Here is a 21,585-nt window from a genome sequence, read left to right as displayed (position 1 = left end):
CAGATACTCGGTGCGTGAGGTGCGTGTACAGTCTAGGTGGACGGCACTCACATTATCGGGCAACCACACAGCTACTACGTGCTTTGAAAGAACCAACAGTGAGCTGATAGCTTTTTCTGGATCTGCCTATAAGCAAAGATACCGCTCGCTGCATACTGTGGATCTCGACTCCTGTCTCACGTCTCCATGAAGCCATCAGAAAAGTCCTGTTCGTGCTCCCTCTCAGGCCAGGAATGACACTTAAAGTGTAACGTGCTCACGAAGTCCTCAGAGATTCATGGATTTGAATCGAGAAATTCCACCTGGTCCTTTCGCTCCCGATCCACTCCTGCTCTCACCACTACTACCACACGAGCGAGTTCACCTGAATTAGCTCGCACACGTGGGGATGGAGTTAGCTTTCGGCACACGGATATTTAGAAATTCCATGGCAGTATGCCAGGTATTCACATTATGTATCAGATATTCGCCTAATTTGATAATAAGAGAGCTCATGCCTCAGGCATAACTTCAGGCAGATTTCCCCTCCAACAGAAACAGCTCAGATGGGCTGGCAGCCCGAGAAAACGAGCAACTGCCACTGACAGACTGAGACACCTATGGGCTCCCTCCATGGGGAGACCTTCTGCCAAGGCTTCTCCCTCAAGGGCCGTGACCCAGCCTGCGGGCATCAGCTGAGGAGAAGGGGAGGTGGGTGCCCCGGAAACCAGCCGCGCTCGAGTCAGTCTCCCAGGAGCTCTCATTCCAGCTCTGGACACTCACTCCCGGGCCTGGGTTCTCACTCCCGCTTTCAGATGGATCCCAGGCCCTTCTTCAGAGAAGTTCCTCCAGATGAGTCCCCAGCCACCAGTGGGCCTCATTCGACCTTGCTGGACCTCCCTCCCCTTCTGAAGCTAGGTTCCGTCTCTCTCTTCACAAAACTTTAAGTCCAAAATAGATTGTTAACAATGACTTGCCATTTCCTTTTGTTCTCACCACTATTCTGACTACTTGCATTTAATTCTGCTCACCTTTGGATTGCTTATGACACTCCAGGCCACTGAAAAAAGAGAGTGTCCATTCTGAGCTCAAAGATTCTCAGGCGGCATTTGGGCCTCACTTTACCTCTGCTGGAGACCTAGGAAGGTGGCAGGTGACCGGGACCTGCCAAGAGCAGAGCAGAAGCTGTGCCCCTGAGCAGTGGTGCCTGGCTCTCTCTCATTGGTCGCAGAGGGTCTGCAAGATTCGAGGGGGTTCTTGACGGCCCCACCATGCTGGCGAGCCGTGTCGTCTCATCTCATCGGGAATCTGACCCCTCATCAGCAAGCGTAGCCATGTGCCCGCACCCTGAGTCTCTAAACCCTTCCCAGACCATCGCTCGGCCCGCCTTCTCCTCTCGGGCAGAATGAACCTGGGCTTCTCTCCTGGGACAGGTCCTTCTGTGTCATGGGATGTCCTCTTTACTCCTATTGCCGGCAATAGGAGTATTGATGGGCTGCTCATAGGTCAGAGACTCCTCATTCGTATTACCCAGAGGCTTTTCTTCAGTCAGTAAATTTTGTTCCTTTGACCTTAAAGGGATTGCCTTTGAAGACTATCATTTCTGACCTAGTCGCAAACCGTCTCTTTTGAGGAACTTCCTTAGGGTTCCAGGGATTAAGACAGTTTGCTTCCATTGCAAAGGGCACAGATTCATTCCTCGATTGCAGGATCTAGATCTCCTATGCCTCACACTGTAGCCAAAAAGGTATATTTTAAATATAAAAGGGCCAAGCATAAACCTACTACTTTCCCTTTCCATTATTATGATAATAATCTAATTCTCTTCAAGGCAACACAAATGTTTCTTACTAACTAGAAGGATCATGTCGCGGAAATTATAAAGAGAAAAACAGGGAATTACTTCATGATATCTCACTACATCCGTCTCTGATCCGACGTAGGAAAAATCAAGGAAGTCCACGTAAAGTATCATCTTTAAATAGAGCTCTCCGCTTTGAGAGAATAGAACTAAACTCATTAAAACTAAGTTTTCCAGTATGTGGCTGCTTTGAAATCTTGCATCCAACCAACAATTCTGGAACCTATGATAATTCAGAATTGAGTAACCGATGACACAAACACTCTATTAGTCAGGGGGACGTTTTGGATCGCCTGAGTTCTACGTTCTCAATGTTATCAAGCCAGACACAATCTTCACGGTTTTTCATAGATCTTGTAATATCTTTTTTAAAATTTCAACTTTTTTGAGGTATAATTGACATATAAAATTGCAAGAAATTGAAATATAACTGTGGTGATTTCATGTGTTTACGATGTGAAAGGATTCCTCATCCAGTTAATTCATATCACCTCACATATTTCACCTTCTTTTTTTTTTCTTCCCTCCATCTTTCCTACTTAGATTTTATCTTCATAAGATTTCATTTATACAAAACATGTCAAAAAGATTGCCGTGTTTTACATGAGATCCTCAGACTCTATTCATCTTATAGCTGAATATTTGTTCCCTTTTACCAACCTCTCCCCATAGCCCTAGTAACCACTTTTCTACTCTCTGTATGAGTTTTACTTTTTCCGGGATGCAATATCAGAGCCAGTCCTGAAATTTCCTCCAATTACAATTCTTCTCTCAGAGTCATCAGTCCATTTTGTGTTCTCTTTCATGTTTTACAATATTACTCCTAGGCGTCTCGGCCTAGCTAGGGCGGTTTCACAAGTGACCTCTCAGAACCGCGGCTGAGACCTCCATCCCTCCCCGGGCCCCCCTCGGTGGCTGGGCGCTGGGGTGGTGGGGGGTGGGGAGAGGAGTCGGGGGAGCTGGTCTAGGGGTTGGGGGCGGGTGAGGGCCAGGGGACCGTCCCCGGTGGTCCCGCTGAGACGTGAAGGCAGGTTCTGTCCCGCTGAGAACTTCCTGCCTTCGGGCGTGTGAGAGGAGCAGATTTCTCTCCAATCCAAGGCCATGCATCATTTTTGGCCTGTTCAACAAGGCTAGACAAGCACGTATTTGTGTGTCTATCTTGGCTTGTTTTCTGACGGAGGCCAAAGACCTCTTCAGGCGTGTCCAAAGGATCTGCCAGGGTGGGAGGGTGCAGGTCAATCCATGTGTCAAGAGAGCCAGAGAATCTGTCACAGCTGTGACTCAGGCCTTTTTCAGAAACAGGCCAACTTTGATGATTCCCCTGGACAGGAATCACCGCAGAAGTTTCCTTGAAGGGATCGAGTTGCAGGAGTCGGGGGCGTGGCCCCGCCGCCGCCAGAGGGCTTCCTCAGCCAGGCAAGGCCGGCCGCTGGCCGGGGCTATTGTCTGTGGGCCCCACCCCCACCGCCACCCTCCACCCTCCCCTCCCCCTCCCCCTTCCCCTTCCCCTCCCCCTCCCCCTCCCCCTCCCGCTCCCCCTGCAGGGCCCCTCGTGGGATAGCTTCATTCAAATGCAGAACGCTTTCCAGTCAAGGAAGAGCCTTTGGACTTTGCCTCGATTGAATGGTGATCCGCCCCGACCCCACCCCCATTTCTCCACCTTGAGGCTGCCCCTTCAGCACCGCGCGGAGGAATGGGCCTGGGGGGGGGGGGAGGGAGGCTGAGGGACAAACTCGCCTTGGGTCAGGCCAAAGGAGTCTCCTCCTTTTCGTAACCCAGGAAACCCCGCTAATGCATGTGAGGATCACGGACGTGCGTCGAAGCAGCCATCATCTCTTGACATCTTCCTCCGTGGGAGGCGTTTTTCCTTCCTGCCTGCCTTCAGAGAGACAGAAAAGGAGGGAGGGGCAGAGCGTTCCGCTGGCGCTGGCCGGTTCTTAAGTCACTTGAATCCAAAACACTCCATAGGGCACGGAGGGGTGCGTGCGTGGGGTGGGGTGGGGGCGGCGGCCTACTCCGGACCCCAGGCGTTCCCTCCTCTGACACTTGCCTGGAACCCATGAAAAGCTGAGCTGGTGACTGTGTGTGTGTGTGAATGCGTGCATGTGCGCGTGTCCGTGAGAGAAGGCACGTGTGCGTGAGAGAAAAAGAGAAAAAGGAAGGAGAGAAAGAAAGAGAGAGAGAGAAAGAAAGAGAAGGAAAGAAAGAGAGAGAGAGAGACAGAGAGAGAAAGAAAGAAAGGAAGACAGACAGACAGAGAGGGAGGGAGGGAGGGAGGGGGAGAGAGAGAGAGAGAGAGAAAGAAAGAATGAAAGAAAGAAAGAAAAAGAAAAGAAAATCCAGAATGAAAGGAGGAAGGAACGAGGGAAGGAGGGAGGGACCAAATAGGTTAGTTAGTACGGGCCTCCCTGTCATGGAAAAGAGTCTCTGAGCACAGATCCTCCGTTCAGTGAACCAGTTCTCATATCTCCTCTCAGGAGGCTGTGATGTCGATGGACGGGTTTGGGAAAGCAGGCCTGGGGTGCAAGCAATCAGGTATTTCCTCAGAGGCACTTGTAGGGAAACCAAGGAAACACACAGGTTCATCCCTGGAGCGGATTCGAAACCAGTCGGTGCAGGGGGAGTCAGTCAAGGAGATTTCTAGATGTCAGGGTCGGGTCCTGGAGCGGGTTGCCATGCCCTTCTCCAGGAGACCTTCCTGGCCCGGGGATGGAACCCGGGTCTCCTGCATCGCAGGCAGACTCTTGACCGTGTGAGCCACCAAGGAAGCTCTGTCGGAAATGTTCACCGAGTCCTCTTGTTGTAGCCACGCGTTCTGGGAAACAAACTCACTCAGAAGGACCATGCAGGTAGTGGAGTGCAGTTTCTTACACCAGCGGGCCCAAGGCAGAGTCTTCTCTTAGCCAAGGACCCCAACCAGCATTCGTGAAAATCTTTTATACCTCAGGGGTATGTGTCTGAACCCACCACCCCAAATTCCTTGAGACTTACCTAAACAAAGGAAGGGTAAAGACAATCCCGATAACCCCATCATTCATGTGTTATAAGACGAGATACACAGTGGACATTTATTCACAGGCCTGTGGTCATATCCTGATACACATAATGGAACTGATGGCTTTGTTCTGTGACAGAGATAATTAGCATATTCTTTTAGGCCACGGAGAGTCCAAGTACAAGCCCCAAAGGCTGTTTTATCCGGGTGTGTGTGTGTGTGTGTGTGTGTGTGTGTGTGCGCGCGCGCGCACGCGCGGGCAGGCGCCTGCGTGTGTGTGTGTGCGTGTCCGGTTTTCCATTGGTATGCCCCTTCTATAGACACCGGGCACAAAGTTCAGAGTCCATTGGGAGGGTGACCGTGCGTGTAGCCTCATGTTCGCAGCCTGGCCTAAGATGGAGTCCAGCTCTGTCTGTTTCCTCCTTCACTCTAGCTTCCATCTGCAGAGCTTCAGGCACAGGGCCTTTTGAGTTCTCCGTCAGAAGGGCAAGAGATGGTGGCAAATGTCCCCCCAGAGAGGGTTGTCCCCTCTGACAGAGCTTCCGATATCGGAGGCAACTCAGAAAACTTCAGGATCCAGTCCCACTTTCGGGGGAAGCACCACAGGCAAAGGACCAAACACACGTGGCCCAGGAATCTCCCATCCAGAAGTGGATATCCCCGTTTCACAGAAACATCCTCTGGGCCCCTAAGGAACGTATGGAAATCACTCTCTCGCCAAGGAGAGAAGAATCCTCACTGAGAGTTTCTGAAGTCTGGAAGGACCAGGTAGAGAGAAAAAGAGAAACGATTCTATTCCGCTGACAGGGGCATTATTGTTTGAAGCGACCAAGTGGATGTCCGTCTTTTCCAATTCCCATTTTAAACATTGTGTCCTTTCCGGTCCTTTGTGGTCTCTTTGGATCTGGAAAGCAACAGAGTTAACGGTAAGGTCCTTTTTTTTTTTTTTTTTTTTTTATGATTATGATTATTTTCCCCCCCTGCCTGTCTGCCTGTCCCTCCCCCTCTTCTCTCTGTCTCTCGCGCTTTTCACTCAGGTTAGGGAATTCACAACAACAACAACAAAAGTAGTGAGAAATCTGTATTTCTGCAGGTCAGGAAGCAACAGGTAAGAACTAGACATGGAACACAACAGGCTGGTTCCAAATAGGGTAAGGAGTCCATCAAGGCTCTCTATCATCACCCTGCTTATTTAACTTACATGCCGAGTACAGCATCACGAGACACGCTGGGCTGGATGAAGCACAAGCTGGAATCAAAATGGCTGGGAGAAATAGCAATCCCCTCAGATATGCAGATGACACCACCCTTATGGCAGAAATGAAGTATAGAGTGGGTTTACAAAGTCGTGCTCGTTTCGGGTTTTCAGATTCTTTTCCCTCAGAGGTGAATCCAAAGTAGGAAGCCTACATTTCCTGTGCTGCCTGGTAGGTGCTTGTGGATTGTATGATGTACATGTCGTATGTGTACACGTTCAACCCGACCTCCTAAGTGGACCGTCCTGCCCCTCCCCGCCCCAACGTATTTTCGTCAAGAAGTCAGGCATCCATTTGAGCATCCTACTCCTCAGGTCATCCGATCCCATGGAAGAAGTCAATCCTCCCGTTTTTCCATCGGTCCTCTACACGTCGCCTGATGATGATGGGGGGTGACCGGAAGACTGACAGTTCTGAAGAATTTTGCAAGAGATTCGGTGAAGGCTCCTAGGATTTGCTCAGTGAAGTGGGTGGCGTGTCAACCACTAGGGACCGTGGAAGGTATGCCCCAAGTGGCAAACAGCGTTACCTTCCACAGAGAAAGCTCTACCTAGCATACCAAGGATGCTTGACCACGCACCCGCCCCGCCCCCCCCCAGGTGACAGGCGTGACGGGTCAGACTGTAGAAATCTTCCTGTCAAGGGTGTATTAACAGGCAGAGGCACCTTAGAGGCACCCTGTCCTGTGAAGCTGGAGGTGGGGAGGAAGGGGCAGAGGGACGATGAAGAAGGGAAGGAGAAAGTGAGGGACAGGGACACCACACAGTGTGTGTGGGGGGCGTGTCTGTGCCGTGTGTGGGTTCCACGTGGGTGTGTGCGCCTGTGGGTGCGGGTGTGAGGGGAGGCGGGCAGAGGCAGAGGCAGGGAGACACACAGCCAGGTCAAGGATAACATAATGTGTGTGGGGGGAGGGGCGGGGGTGGGTGGGTGCGTGCGTGCGTGGTGTGTGCGTGGGGGGGGGTGGCGCACAGGACCGTGTGTGAAGGAGGGCAGTGTGTGGGGGGCAAGTGTGTGTGTGGGGGGGTGTCTGTGCTGTGTGCGGGTGCCACGTGGTTGTTAAGCGGGGGGTGGGGGGGAGGGGCGGGCAGAGAGACACACCCGGGCCAAGGACAACGTACTGTGTGGCGGAGCGGGCGGGGGGTGGGTGGGAGTGTGGGTGCGGGGTGTGTGCGTGTGTGCGGTGCCCCATAGGACCGTGGGGGGGGGCAGTGTGTGTGTGGGGGTGTGGGTCTGTGCTGTGTGCAGATCCCACGTAAGTGTGAGTGAGGGGAGGGGCAGAGGTAGAGGCAGAGGGACACAGCCAGGCCAAGGACAACATAGTTTGGGGGAGGGTCGGGGTGGGGGGTGCGAGTGTGCGTGCGGGGTGTGTGCGTGTGTGCGATGGCGCCTAGGACTGTGCGGGGGGGCGGGCAGTGTGTGGGGGGTGGTGTGTCTGTGCTGTGTGCGGGTGCCACGTGGGTGTGTGCGCCTGTGGGTGCGGGTGTGGGGGAGGGGAGCGGGCAGTGACAGCGGCAGAGAGAGACAGCCAGGCCAAGGACAACGTAGTGTGTGGGGGAGCGGGCGGGGGGTGGGAGTGTGGGTGTGGGGTGTGTGCGTGTGTGCGGTGGCCCATAGGACCGTGGGGGGGCAGTGTGTGTGTGGGGGGGTGTCTGTGCTGTGTGCAGGTCCCACGGAGGTGTGAGTGGGGGGAGGGGCAGAGGCAGAGAGACACAGCCAGGCCAAGGACAACATAGTGGGGGGGGGGCGGGGGGGTGGGAGTGTGCGTGCGGGGTGTGTGCGCGTGTGCGATGGCGCATAGGACCGTGTGTGGGGTGTTGCGTGTGTGCGACGGCACATAGGACCGTGTGTGGGGTGTTGTGTCTGTGCTGTGTGGGAATGCCACGGGGGTGTGTCCGGGTGTGTGGGGGGGCGGGCAGTGACAGAGGCAGAGAGAGACAGCCAGGCCAAGGACAACGTAGTGTGTGTGGGCGGGGTCGGGGTGCGGGGTGGGAGTGTGCGTGCAGGGTGTGTGCGGAGGCGCCTAGGACCGTGCGGGGGGGCGGGCAGTGTGTGGGGGGTGGTGTGTCTGTGCTGTGTGCGGGTGCCACGTGGGTGTGTGCGCCTGTGGGTGCGGGTGTGGGGGAGGGGAGCGGGCAGTGACAGCGGCAGAGAGAGACAGCCAGGCCAAGGACAACGTAGTGTGTGGGGGAGGGGGCGGGGGGGAGTGTGGGTGCGGGGTGTGTGCGGTGGCCCATAGGACCGTGGGGGGGGCAGTGTGTGTGTGTGGGGGGGTGTCTGTGCTGTGTGCAGGTCCCACGGAGGGGTGAGTGGGGGGAGGGGCAGAGGCAGAGGCAAAGAGACACAGCCAGGCCAAGGACAACATAGTGTGGGGGGGGCGGGGCGGGGGGTGGGAGTGTGCGTGCGGGGTGTGTGCGTGTGTGCGATGGCACCTAGGACCGTGTGTGTAGGGGGGCAGTGTGGGGGGATATTGTGTCTGTGCTGTGTGCGAATGCCACGGGGGTGTGTGCGCCTGTGGGTGCGGGTGTGGGAGGGGCGGGCAGTGACAGAGGCAGAGAGAGACAGCCAGGCCAAGGACAACGTAGTGTGGGTGGGCGGGTTCGGGGTGCGGGGTGGGGAGTGTGCGTGCGGGGTGTGTGCGTGTGTGCGGAGGCGCCTAGGACCGCGCGGGGGGGGGCAGTGTGTGTGTAGGGGGGGGTGTCTCTGCTGTGTGCGGGTGCCACGTGGGTGTGAGGGGGGCGGCGGGCAGAGAGACACACAGCCAGGCCAAGGACAACATAGTGTGTGGAGGGGGAGGGGCGGGGGTGGGTGGGGGGTGTGTCTGTGCTGTGTGCGGGTGCCACGTGGTTGTTAAGGGGGGGGCGGGCAGAGAGACACACAGCCAGGCCAAGGACAACATAGTGTGTGGGGGAGGGGCGGGGGGGTGAGAAGCAGTGTGGGTGCCGGGTGTGTGCGTGGGTGCGGTGGCCCATAGGACCGTGTGGGGGAGGGCAGTGTGTGTGGGGGGTGTGTGTCTGTGCTGTGTGCAGGTCCCACGTAGTTGTGAGTGGGGGGAGGGGCAGAGGCAGAGGCAGAGGCAGAGAGACACACAGCCAGGCCAAGGACAACATAGTGGGGCGGGGTGGGGGGGGTGGGAGTGTGCGTGCGGGGTGTGTGCCTGTGTGCGGTGGCGCATAGGGCCGTGTGTGTAGGGGGCCAGTGTCGGGGTGGTGGTGTGTCTGTGCGCCACGTGGGTGTGGGGGGGGGCCGGCAGAGAGACAGAGCCAGTCCAAGGACAACGCTGTGTGTGTGTGTGAGTGGGTGTGCAGGGTGTGGCCGGCGTGTGTGCGGGTGCTGCGTAGGGCCGTGCGGGAGTGCGTGCGCTGTGTGTGTACGCGTTGGGGGCGTGGGCAGCGTGTGTAGGTGGTGCGGGCAGAGACAGAAAGACACAGTCAGCAAAGGACAACGTGCACAGATATTCTTCTGAATATTTGCTTGTGTTTTCTGAGCTCATCACCTCCGGGATCAAGCTCACTCCCGTGCAACGGGAGTCTGCCCCCCTCACCTCAGCCACCACCGGCCAGCACTTGTCTTGGGCAGACAAGGGAGTGTTCCGATTTGGCCGGCGCGGGGGGGGGGGGGGTGGGGTGGCGGAGGAGTGGGGTGGGTGCGCAGGGTTTCGTTGTCACGAGGCGAACTTTGACCCTTGTGTTCTGCCCCTGAACCTCACTGGAGAGACTGGACCCGCGTGACCTGTCACGTCTTGGTTTCAACATCCTTGGCGGGAGAACTAAGATTCCCCCATGCGAAGTGATCAGGCCAGAGAGAAGGAAGTCGATTCCCTTGGGATCCAATGCCCGTTTTCTCGAATCCAGTTAAGTTTCGTCAAGATTTCCCACCCAAACCGAAAAGCCGAAGTGGCTACCTATCCCCGCCCCCTTGACCTCTGTCCCAAGGTGCCCCTCCCACACCGCCTCCTTCCACAGCCTCAAGGCATTCAAGAGTTAGCCGGCCCGGGCCGGCTCCATCCGTGGTCGCCCCGCCCCAAGACCCTCTGAAAAAGCGCCCGACAGGCAGGTGGCGCCCGACCCCCAACCAGCTATCCAGTGAGCCAGCCCCAGCATAGGAGCTTAGTGGGCGACCGACGGGGACTCGTTGCCAGACGGAGCCCATCCTAGTTCGCGTTTCTCCGCTCAGTCAACGGCGCAGACAGGAGAACGGGATCCGCCCACACTTCTCGAGAACGTCCCTGGGCGAGGGATGACGGACGCACGGACGGACGGGACGGGAAGGATTCTTGACTCCCCACCCACGGAGCAGCGGAATGCACTCCCATCCGAGGGGGATCGCAGGCCCACGTCAGACGGTGTGAGCACACGCCCCAGAACAACAACTCGCCAGCATCCCCGTCCGTGTCCCCGTCACCATCTTTGGGCACGCCAGGAGAAAGCCCTTTTGTGACCCGGACGACGGCTCTTTCGGCAAAAGCAACGTTGAGCAACGGCACAAATGAAGAGACTTGGATTTGAAACGACGCGTTCATATAGCAGCGCCTCAAAAGCAAAAGCACGCACTCGTCCCTCACATAACCGCAACCAACAAACCCGACGCACCTGAAAAAGAAAAAGCAAACGGAAGAGAACGGGTCGATCTGGCGGCTCGGTCGCCGAGACCAGATCAACCCCGGAAGGCAGGGCGAGCCGAGAGCCCACTCGGGTGAGGTCGAGCGGGATCAACACGGCAGCTCGGCGGCAGAGGTCGCGAGTGGGAGAGGTCCGTCCGGGTGCTCGACCCGCGGGCGCTGGCCGCTCTGCGGCCCAGTGAGGGAAGGAGGGGGGGAGGGGCGGAGACCCTGACAACTGGGCGACGCGCGCGCGCTGGCGGCTCGGCTGGCGAGGTCGCGAGTGGGAGAGGCCCGGCCGGCAGGTGGACCCGCGGGCACCGACAGCTCGGCGGCAGAGTGAGGAAAGTGGGGGGAGGGGCAGACAGCCTGACAACCGGGCGACGGGCGCGCGCTGGCGGCTCGGCGGGCGAGGTCGCGAGTGGGAGAGGCCCGGCCGACAGCTGGACCCGCGGGCACCGCCAGCTCGGCGGCAGAGTGAGGGAAGGAGGGAGGAGGGGCGGAGTCCCTGCCAGGCGGGCGACGCGCGCGCGCCGGCGGCTGGGCGCCATAGGTCGCGAGTGCGAGAGGCCCGGCCGACAGGTGGACACGCGGGCACCGCCAGCTCGGCGGCAGAGTGAGGGAAGGGGGGGGAGGGGCAGACACCCTGACAACCGGGCGACGGGCGCGTGCTGGCGGCTCGGCGGGCGAGGTCGCGAGTGGGAGAGGCCCGGCCGACAGCTGGACCCGCGGGCACCGCCAGCTCGGCGGCAGAGTGAGGGAAGGAGGGAGGAGGGGCGGAGTCCCTGCCAGGCGGGCGACGCGCGCGCGCTGGCGGCTCGGCGGCAGAGGTCGCGAGTGCGAGAGGCCCGGCCGACAGGTGGACACGCGGGCACCGCCAGCTCGGCGGCAGAGTGAGGGAAGGAGGGAGGAGGGGCGGAGTCCCTGCCAGGCGGGCGACGCGCGCGCGCTGGCGGCTCGGCGGCAGAGGTCGCGAGTGCGAGAGGCCCGGCCGACAGGTGGACACGCGGGCACCGCCAGCTCGGCGGCAGAGTGAGGGAAGGGGGGGAGGGGCAGACAGCCTGACAACCGGGCGACGGGCGCGCGCTGGCGCCTCGGCTGGCGAGGTCGCGAGTGGGAGAGGCCCTGCCCGCAGGTGGACACGCGGGCACCCGCAGCTCGTCGAGAGTTAGGGAAGGGGGGAAGTTAGGGAAGGGGGGGAGGGGATAGAACCCCGTCGGGCTCGTCGACCCGCGGCTCCTGGCGGCTCTGCGGCCGAGTTAGGGGAGGAGTGGGGGAGGGGCAGACAGCCTGACAGCCGGGCGACGGGCGCGCGCTGGCGGCTCGGCGGGCGAGGTCGCGATTGGGAGAGGCCCCGCCCGCAGGTGGACACGCCGGCACCCGCAGCTCGTCGAGAGTTAGGGAAGGGGGGGAGTTAGGGAAGGGGGGGAGGGGATAGAACCCCTTCGGACTCGTCGACCCGCGGCTCCTGGCGGCTCTGCGGCCGAGTTAGGGGAGGAGGGGGGAGGGGCAGACAGCCTGACAGCCGGGCGACGGGCGCGCGCTGCCGGCTCGGCGGGCGAGGTCGCGAGTGGGAGAGGCCCTGCCCGCAGGTGGACCCGCGGGCACCCGCAGCTCGTCGACAGGGTTAGGGAAGGGGGGGAGGGGATAGAGCCCCGTCGGGCTCGTCGACCCGCGGCTCCTGGCGGCTCTGCGGCCGAGTTAGGGAAGGGGGGGAGGGGCAGACTCCCTGCCAGGCGGGCGACGCGCGCGCGCTGGCGGCTGGGCGCCATAGGTCGCGAGTGCGAGAGGCCCGGCCGACAGGTGGATACGCGGGCACCGCCAGCTCGGCGGCAGAGTGAGGGAAGGGGGGGAGGGGCAGACACCCTGACAACCGGGCGACGGGCGCGTGCTGGCGGCTCGGCGGGCGAGGTCGCCAGTGGGAGAGGCCCGGCCGACAGCTGGACCCGCGGGCACCGCCAGCTCGGCGACAGAGTGAGGGAAGGAGGGAGGAGGGGCGGAGTCCCTGCCAGGCGGGCGACGCGCGCGCGCTGGCGGCTCGGCGGCAGAGGTCGCGAGTGCGAGAGGCCCGGCCGACAGGTGGACACGCGGGCACCGCCAGCTCGGCGCAGAGTGAGGAAAGGGGGGAGGAGGGGCAGACACCCTGACAGCCGGGAGACGGGCTCGCGCTGGCGGCTCGGCGGGCGAGGTCGCGAGTGGGAGAGGCCCTGCCGGCAGGTGGACACGCGGGCACCCGCAGTTCGTCGACAGGGTGAGGGAAGGGGGGGAGGGGATAGAGCCCCGTCGGGCTCGTCGACCCGCGGCTCCTGGCGGCTCTGCGGCCGAGTTAGGGGAGGAGTGGGGGAGGGGCAGACAGCCTGACAGCCGGGCGACGGGCGCGCGCTGCCGTCTCGGCGGGCGAGGTCGCGAGTGGGAGGGGCCCTGCCCGCAGGTGGACCCGCGGGCACCCGCAGCTCGTCGTCAGGGTTAGGGAAGGGGGGGAGTTAGGGAAGGGGGGGAGGGGCTAGAACCCCGTCGCGCTGGTCGACCCGCGGCTCCTGGCGGCTCTGCGGCCGAGTTAGGGGAGGAGTGGGGGAGGGGCAGACAGCCTGACAGCCGGGCGACGGGCGCGCGCTGCCGTCTCCGCGGGCGAGGTCGCGAGTGGGAGGGGCCCTGCCCGCAGGTGGACCCGCGGGCACCCGCAGCTCGTCGTCAGGGTTAGGGAAGGGGGGGAGTTAGGGAAGGGGGGGAGGGGCTAGAACCCCGTCGCGCTGGTCGACCCGCGGCTCCTGGCGGCTCTGCGGCCGAGTTAGGGGAGGAGTGGGGGAGGGGCAGACAGCCTGACAGCCGGGCGACGGGCGCGCGCTGCTGTCTCGGCGGCAGAGGTCGCGAGTGCGAGAGGCCCGGCCGACAGGTGGACCCTCGGGCACCCGCAGCTCGTCGACAGGGTTAGGGAAGGGGGGGAGTTAGGGAAGGGGGGGAGGGGCTAGAACCCCGTCGGGCTCGTCGACCCGCGGCTCCTGGCGGCTCTGCGGCCGAGTTAGGGAAGGGGGGGGAGGGGCAGACTCCCTGCCAGGCGGGCGACGCGCGCGCGCCGGCGGCTGGGCGCCATAGTTCGCGAGTGCGAGAGGCCCGGCCGACAGGTGGACACGCGGGCACCGCCAGCTCGGCGGCAGAGTGAGGGAAGGGGGGGAGGGGCAGACACCCTGACAACCGGGCGACGGGCGCGTGCTGGCGGCTCGGCGGGCGAGGTCGCGAGTGGGAGAGGCCCGGCCGACAGCTGGACCCGCGGGCACCGCCAGCTCGGCGGCAGAGTGAGGGAAGGAGAGAGGAGGGGCGGAGTCCCTGCCAGGCGGGCGACGCGCGCGCGCTGGCGGCTGGGCGCCATAGGTCGCGAGTGCGAGAGGCCCGGCCGACAGGTGGACACGCGGGCACCGCCAGCTCGGCGGCAGAGTGAGGGAAGGAGGGAGGAGGGGCGGAGTCCCTGCCAGGCGGGCGACGCGCGCGCGCTGGCGGCTCGGCGGCAGAGGTCGCGAGTGCGAGAGGCCCGGCCGACAGGTGGACACGCGGGCACCGCCAGCTCGGCGGCAGAGTGAGGGAAGGGGGGGAGGGGCAGACAGCCTGACAACCGGGCGACGGGCGCGCGCTGGCGCCTCGGCTGGCGAGGTCGCGAGTGGGAGAGGCCCTGCCCGCAGGTGGACACGCGGGCACCCGCAGCTCGTCGAGAGTTAGGGAAGGGGGGGGAGTTAGGGAAGGGGGGGAGGGGATAGAACCCCGTCGGGCTCGTCGACCCGCGGCTCCTGGCGGCTCTGCGGCCGAGTTAGGGGAGGAGGGGGGGAGGGGCAGACAGCCTGACAGCCGGGCGACGGGCGCGCGCTGCCGTCTCGGCGGGCGAGGTCGCGAGTGGGAGGGGCCCTGCCCGCAGGTGGACCCGCGGGCACCCGCAGCTCGTCGACAGGGTTAGGGAAGGGGGGGAGTTAGGGAAGGGGGGGAGGGGCTAGAACCCCGTCGGGCTCGTCGACCCGCGGCTCCAAGCGGCTCTGCGGCCGAGTTAGGGGAGGAGGGGGGGAGGGGCAGACAGCCTGACAGCCGGGCGACGGGCGCGCGCTGCCGGCTCGGCGGGCGAGGTCGCGAGTGGGAGAGGCCCTGCCCGCAGGTGGACCCGCGGGCACCCGCAGCTCGTCGACAGGGTTAGGGAAGGGGGGGAGGGGATAGAGCCCCGTCGGGCTCGTCGACCCGCGGCTCCTGGCGGCTCTGCGGCCGAGTTAGGGAAGGGGGGGGAGGGGCAGACTCCCTGCCAGGCGGGCGACGCGCGCGCGCCGGCGGCTGGGCGCCAAAGTTCGCGAGTGCGAGAGGCCCGGCCGACAGGTGGACACGCGGGCACCGCCAGCTCGGCGGCAGAGTGAGGGAAGGGGGGGAGGGGCAGACACCCTGACAACCGGGCGACGGGCGCGTGCTGGCGGCTCGGCGGGCGAGGTCGCGAGTGGGAGAGGCCCTGCCGACAGCTGGACCCGCGGGCACCGCCAGCTCGGCGACAGAGTGAGGGAAGGAGGGAGGAGGGGCGGAGTCCCTGCCAGGCGGGCGACGCGCGCGCGCTGGCGGCTCGGCGGCAGAGGTCGCGAGTGCGAGAGGCCCGGCCGACAGGTGGACACGCGGGCACCGCCAGCTCGGCGCAGAGTGAGGAAAGGGGGGAGGAGGGGCAGACACCCTGACAGCCGGGAGACGGGCTCGCGCTGGCGGCTCGGCGGGCGAGGTCGCGAGTGGGAGGGGCCCTGCCCGCAGGTGGACCCGCGGGCACCCGCAGCTCGTCGTCAGGGTTAGGGAAGGGGGGGAGTTAGGGAAGGGGGGGAGGGGCTAGAACCCCGTCGCGCTGGTCGACCCGCGGCTCCTGGCGGCTCTGCGGCCGAGTTAGGGGAGGAGTGGGGGAGGGGCAGACAGCCTGACAGCCGGGCGACGGGCGCGCGCTGCCGTCTCCGCGGGCGAGGTCGCGAGTGGGAGGGGCCCTGCCCGCAGGTGGACCCGCGGGCACCCGCAGCTCGTCGTCAGGGTTAGGGAAGGGGGGGAGTTAGGGAAGGGGGGGAGGGGCTAGAACCCCGTCGCGCTGGTCGACCCGCGGCTCCTGGCGGCTCTGCGGCCGAGTTAGGGGAGGAGTGGGGGAGGGGCAGACAGCCTGACAGCCGGGCGACGGGCGCGCGCTGCTGTCTCGGCGGCAGAGGTCGCGAGTGCGAGAGGCCCGGCCGACAGGTGGACCCTCGGGCACCCGCAGCTCGTCGACAGGGTTAGGGAAGGGGGGGAGTTAGGGAAGGGGGGGAGGGGCTAGAACCCCGTCGGGCTCGTCGACCCGCGGCTCCTGGCGGCTCTGCGGCCGAGTTAGGGAAGGGGGGGGAGGGGCAGACTCCCTGCCAGGCGGGCGACGCGCGCGCGCCGGCGGCTGGGCGCCATAGTTCGCGAGTGCGAGAGGCCCGGCCGACAGGTGGACACGCGGGCACCGCCAGCTCGGCGGCAGAGTGAGGGAAGGGGGGGAGGGGCAGACACCCTGACAACCGGGCGACGGGCGCGTGCTGGCGGCTCGGCGGGCGAGGTCGCGAGTGGGAGAGGCCCGGCCGACAGCTGGACCCGCGGGCACCGCCAGCTCGGCGGCAGAGTGAGGGAAGGAGAGAGGAGGGGCGGAGTCCCTGCCAGGCGGGCGACGCGCGCGCGCTGGCGGCTGGGCGCCATAGGTCGCGAGTGCGAGAGGCCCGGCCGACAGGTGGACACGCGGGCACCGCCAGCTCGGCGGCAGAGTGAGGGAAGGAGGGAGGAGGGGCGGAGTCCCTGCCAGGCGGGCGACGCGCGCGCGCTGGCGGCTCGGCGGCAGAGGTCGCGAGTGCGAGAGGCCCGGCCGACAGGTGGACACGCGGGCACCGCCAGCTCGGCGGCAGAGTGAGGGAAGGGGGGGAGGGGCAGACAGCCTGACAACCGGGCGACGGGCGCGCGCTGGCGCCTCGGCTGGCGAGGTCGCGAGTGGGAGAGGCCCTGCCCGCAGGTGGACACGCGGGCACCCGCAGCTCGTCGAGAGTTAGGGAAGGGGGGGGAGTTAGGGAAGGGGGGGAGGGGATAGAACCCCGTCGGGCTCGTCGACCCGCGGCTCCTGGCGGCTCTGCGGCCGAGTTAGGGGAGGAGGGGGGGAGGGGCAGACAGCCTGACAGCCGGGCGACGGGCGCGCGCTGCCGTCTCGGCGGGCGAGGTCGCGAGTGGGAGGGGCCCTGCCCGCAGGTGGACCCGCGGGCACCCGCAGCTCGTCGACAGGGTTAGGGAAGGGGGGGAGTTAGGGAAGGGGGGGAGGGGCTAGAACCCCGTCGGGCTCGTCGACCCGCGGCTCCAAGCGGCTCTGCGGCCGAGTTAGGGGAGGAGGGGGGGAGGGGCAGACAGCCTGACAGCCGGGCGACGGGCGCGCGCTGCCGGCTCGGCGGGCGAGGTCGCGAGTGGGAGAGGCCCTGCCCGCAGGTGGACCCGCGGGCACCCGCAGCTCGTCGACAGGGTTAGGGAAGGGGGGGAGGGGATAGAGCCCCGTCGGGCTCGTCGACCCGCGGCTCCTGGCGGCTCTGCGGCCGAGTTAGGGAAGGGGGGGGAGGGGCAGACTCCCTGCCAGGCGGGCGACGCGCGCGCGCCGGCGGCTGGGCGCCAAAGTTCGCGAGTGCGAGAGGCCCGGCCGACAGGTGGACACGCGGGCACCGCCAGCTCGGCGGCAGAGTGAGGGAAGGGGGGGAGGGGCAGACACCCTGACAACCGGGCGACGGGCGCGTGCTGGCGGCTCGGCGGGCGAGGTCGCGAGTGGGAGAGGCCCTGCCGACAGCTGGACCCGCGGGCACCGCCAGCTCGGCGACAGAGTGAGGGAAGGAGGGAGGAGGGGCGGAGTCCCTGCCAGGCGGGCGACGCGCGCGCGCTGGCGGCTCGGCGGCAGAGGTCGCGAGTGCGAGAGGCCCGGCCGACAGGTGGACACGCGGGCACCGCCAGCTCGGCGCAGAGTGAGGAAAGGGGGGAGGAGGGGCAGACACCCTGACAGCCGGGAGACGGGCTCGCGCTGGCGGCTCGGCGGGCGAGGTCGCGAGTGGGAGAGGCCCTGCCGGCAGGTGGACACGCGGGCACCCGCAGTTCGTCGACAGGGTGAGGGAAGGGGGGGAGGGGATAGAGCCCCGTCGGGCTCGTCGACCCGCGGCTCCTGGCGGCTCTGCGGCCGAGTTAGGGGAGGAGTGGGGGAGGGGCAGACAGCCTGACAGCCGGGCGACGGGCGCGCGCTGCCGTCTCGGCGGGCGAGGTCGCGAGTGGGAGGGGCCCTGCCCGCAGGTGGACCCGCGGGCACCCGCAGCTCGTCGTCAGGGTTAGGGAAGGGGGGGAGTTAGGGAAGGGGGGGAGGGGCTAGAACCCCGTCGCGCTGGTCGACCCGCGGCTCCTGGCGGCTCTGCGGCCGAGTTAGGGGAGGAGTGGGGGAGGGGCAGACAGCCTGACAGCCGGGCGACGGGCGCGCGCTGCCGTCTCCGCGGGCGAGGTCGCGAGTGGGAGGGGCCCTGCCCGCAGGTGGACCCGCGGGCACCCGCAGCTCGTCGTCAGGGTTAGGGAAGGGGGGGAGTTAGGGAAGGGGGGGAGGGGCTAGAACCCCGTCGCGCTGGTCGACCCGCGGCTCCTGGCGGCTCTGCGGCCGAGTTAGGGGAGGAGTGGGGGAGGGGCAGACAGCCTGACAGCCGGGCGACGGGCGCGCGCTGCTGTCTCGGCGGCAGAGGTCGCGAGTGCGAGAGGCCCGGCCGACAGGTGGACCCTCGGGCACCCGCAGCTCGTCGACAGGGTTAGGGAAGGGGGGGAGTTAGGGAAGGGGGGGAGGGGCTAGAACCCCGTCGGGCTCGTCGACCCGCGGCTCCTGGCGGCTCTGCGGCCGAGTTAGGGAAGGGGGGGGAGGGGCAGACTCCCTGCCAGGCGGGCGACGCGCGCGCGCCGGCGGCTGGGCGCCATAGTTCGCGAGTGCGAGAGGCCCGGCCGACAGGTGGACACGCGGGCACCGCCAGCTCGGCGGCAGAGTGAGGGAAGGGGGGGAGGGGCAGACACCCTGACAACCGGGCGACGGGCGCGTGCTGGCGGCTCGGCGGGCGAGGTCGCGAGTGGGAGAGGCCCGGCCGACAGCTGGACCCGCGGGCACCGCCAGCTCGGCGGCAGAGTGAGGGAAGGAGAGAGGAGGGGCGGAGTCCCTGCCAGGCGGGCGACGCGCGCGCGCTGGCGGCTGGGCGCCATAGGTCGCGAGTGCGAGAGGCCCGGCCGACAGGTGGACACGCGGGCACCGCCAGCTCGGCGGCAGAGTGAGGGAAGGAGGGAGGAGGGGCGGAGTCCCTGCCAGGCGGGCGACGCGCGCGCGCTGGCGGCTCGGCGGCAGAGGTCGCGAGTGCGAGAGGCCCGGCCGACAGGTGGACACGCGGGCACCGCCAGCTCGGCGGCAGAGTGAGGGAAGGGGGGGAGGGGCAGACAGCCTGACAACCGGGCGACGGGCGCGCGCTGGCGCCTCGGCTGGCGAGGTCGCGAGTGGGAGAGGCCCTGCCCGCAGGTGGACACGCGGGCACCCGCAGCTCGTCGAGAGTTAGGGAAGGGGGGGGAGTTAGGGAAGGGGGGGAGGGGATAGAACCCCGTCGGGCTCGTCGACCCGCGGCTCCTGGCGGCTCTGCGGCCGAGTTAGGGGAGGAGGGGGGGAGGGGCAGACAGCCTGACAGCCGGGCGACGGGCGCGCGCTGCCGTCTCGGCGGGCGAGGTCGCGAGTGGGAGGGGCCCTGCCCGCAGGTGGACCCGCGGGCACCCGCAGCTCGTCGACAGGGTTAGGGAAGGGGGGGAGTTAGGGAAGGGGGGGAGGGGCTAGAACCCCGTCGGGCTCGTCGACCCGCGGCTCCAAGCGGCTCTGCGGCCGAGTTAGGGGAGGAGGGGGGGAGGGGCAGACAGCCTGACAGCCGGGCGACGGGCGCGCGCTGCCGGCTCGGCGGGCGAGGTCGCGAGTGGGAGAGGCCCTGCCCGCAGGTGGACCCGCGGGCACCCGCAGCTCGTCGACAGGGTTAGGGAAGGGGGGGAGGGGATAGAGCCCCGTCGGGCTCGTCGACCCGCGGCTCCTGGCGGCTCTGCGGCCGAGTTAGGGAAGGGGGGGGAGGGGCAGACTCCCTGCCAGGCGGGCGACGCGCGCGCGCCGGCGGCTGGGCGCCAAAGTTCGCGAGTGCGAGAGGCCCGGCCGACAGGTGGACACGCGGGCACCGCCAGCTCGGCGGCAGAGTGAGGGAAGGGGGGGAGGGGCAGACACCCTGACAACCGGGCGACGGGCGCGTGCTGGCGGCTCGGCGGGCGAGGTCGCGAGTGGGAGAGGCCCTGCCGACAGCTGGACCCGCGGGCACCGCCAGCTCGGCGACAGAGTGAGGGAAGGAGGGAGGAGGGGCGGAGTCCCTGCCAGGCGGGCGACGCGCGCGCGCTGGCGGCTCGGCGGCAGAGGTCGCGAGTGCGAGAGGCCCGGCCGACAGGTGGACACGCGGGCACCGCCAGCTCGGCGCAGAGTGAGGAAAGGGGGGAGGAGGGGCAGACACCCTGACAGCCGGGAGACGGGCTCGCGCTGGCGGCTCGGCGGGCGAGGTCGCGAGTGGGAGAGGCCCTGCCGGCAGGTGGACACGCGGGCACCCGCAGCTCGTCGTCAGGGTTAGGGAAGGGGGGGAGTTAGGGAAGGGGGGGAGGGGCTAGAACCCCGTCGCGCTGGTCGACCCGCGGCTCCTGGCGGCTCTGCGGCCGAGTTAGGGGAGGAGTGGGGGAGGGGCAGACAGCCTGACAGCCGGGCGACGGGCGCGCGCTGCTGTCTCGGCGGCAGAGGTCGCGAGTGCGAGAGGCCCGGCCGACAGGTGGACCCTCGGGCACCCGCAGCTCGTCGACAGGGTTAGGGAAGGGGGGGAGTTAGGGAAGGGGGGGAGGGGCTAGAACCCCGTCGGGCTCGTCGACCCGCGGCTCCTGGCGGCTCTGCGGCCGAGTTAGGGAAGGGGGGGGAGGGGCAGACTCCCTGCCAGGCGGGCGACGCGCGCGCGCCGGCGGCTGGGCGCCATAGTTCGCGAGTGCGAGAGGCCCGGCCGACAGGTGGACACGCGGGCACCGCCAGCTCGGCGGCAGAGTGAGGGAAGGGGGGGAGGGGCAGACACCCTGACAACCGGGCGACGGGCGCGTGCTGGCGGCTCGGCGGGCGAGGTCGCGAGTGGGAGAGGCCCGGCCGACAGCTGGACCCGCGGGCACCGCCAGCTCGGCGGCAGAGTGAGGGAAGGAGAGAGGAGGGGCGGAGTCCCTGCCAGGCGGGCGACGCGCGCGCGCTGGCGGCTGGGCGCCATAGGTCGCGAGTGCGAGAGGCCCGGCCGACAGGTGGACACGCGGGCACCGCCAGCTCGGCGGCAGAGTGAGGGAAGGAGGGAGGAGGGGCGGAGTCCCTGCCAGGCGGGCGACGCGCGCGCGCTGGCGGCTCGGCGGCAGAGGTCGCGAGTGCGAGAGGCCCGGCCGACAGGTGGACACGCGGGCACCGCCAGCTCGGCGGCAGAGTGAGGGAAGGGGGGGAGGGGCAGACAGCCTGACAACCGGGCGACGGGCGCGCGCTGGCGCCTCGGCTGGCGAGGTCGCGAGTGGGAGAGGCCCTGCCCGCAGGTGGACACGCGGGCACCCGCAGCTCGTCGAGAGTTAGGGAAGGGGGGGGAGTTAGGGAAGGGGGGGAGGGGATAGAACCCCGTCGGGCTCGTCGACCCGCGGCTCCTGGCGGCTCTGCGGCCGAGTTAGGGGAGGAGGGGGGGAGGGGCAGACAGCCTGACAGCCGGGCGACGGGCGCGCGCTGCCGTCTCGGCGGGCGAGGTCGCGAGTGGGAGGGGCCCTGCCCGCAGGTGGACCCGCGGGCACCCGC

At 66.0% G+C, this 21,585-nt stretch overlaps 1 long non-coding RNA gene across 2 annotated transcripts in view; it reads left to right on the top strand.

Moving 5' to 3' along the window:
* The first annotated feature begins 10,032 nt into the window (after positions 1 to 10,032).
* Positions 10,033 to 21,585, top strand: part of LOC145534288 (uncharacterized) — a 33,497-nt gene continuing 21,944 nt past the window's right edge. The window contains exon 1 of one of the 2 annotated variants that reach the window (XR_014074417.1): positions 10,033 to 10,783. This is a non-coding gene — a long non-coding RNA (uncharacterized LOC145534288). Of the gene's footprint in view, positions 10,841 to 21,585 lie in introns of both variants that reach the window. The other variant, XR_014074418.1, reaches the window with a different exon arrangement.

The sequence above is a fragment of the Giraffa tippelskirchi genome, chromosome 14 (assembly GCF_054371585.1).
Source record: "Giraffa tippelskirchi isolate mGirTip1 chromosome 14, T2T-mGirTip1v1.2.pri, whole genome shotgun sequence".
Lineage (NCBI taxonomy): Eukaryota > Metazoa > Chordata > Mammalia > Artiodactyla > Giraffidae > Giraffa > Giraffa tippelskirchi.
This window is presented reverse-complemented; position numbering and strand designations above follow the sequence as displayed.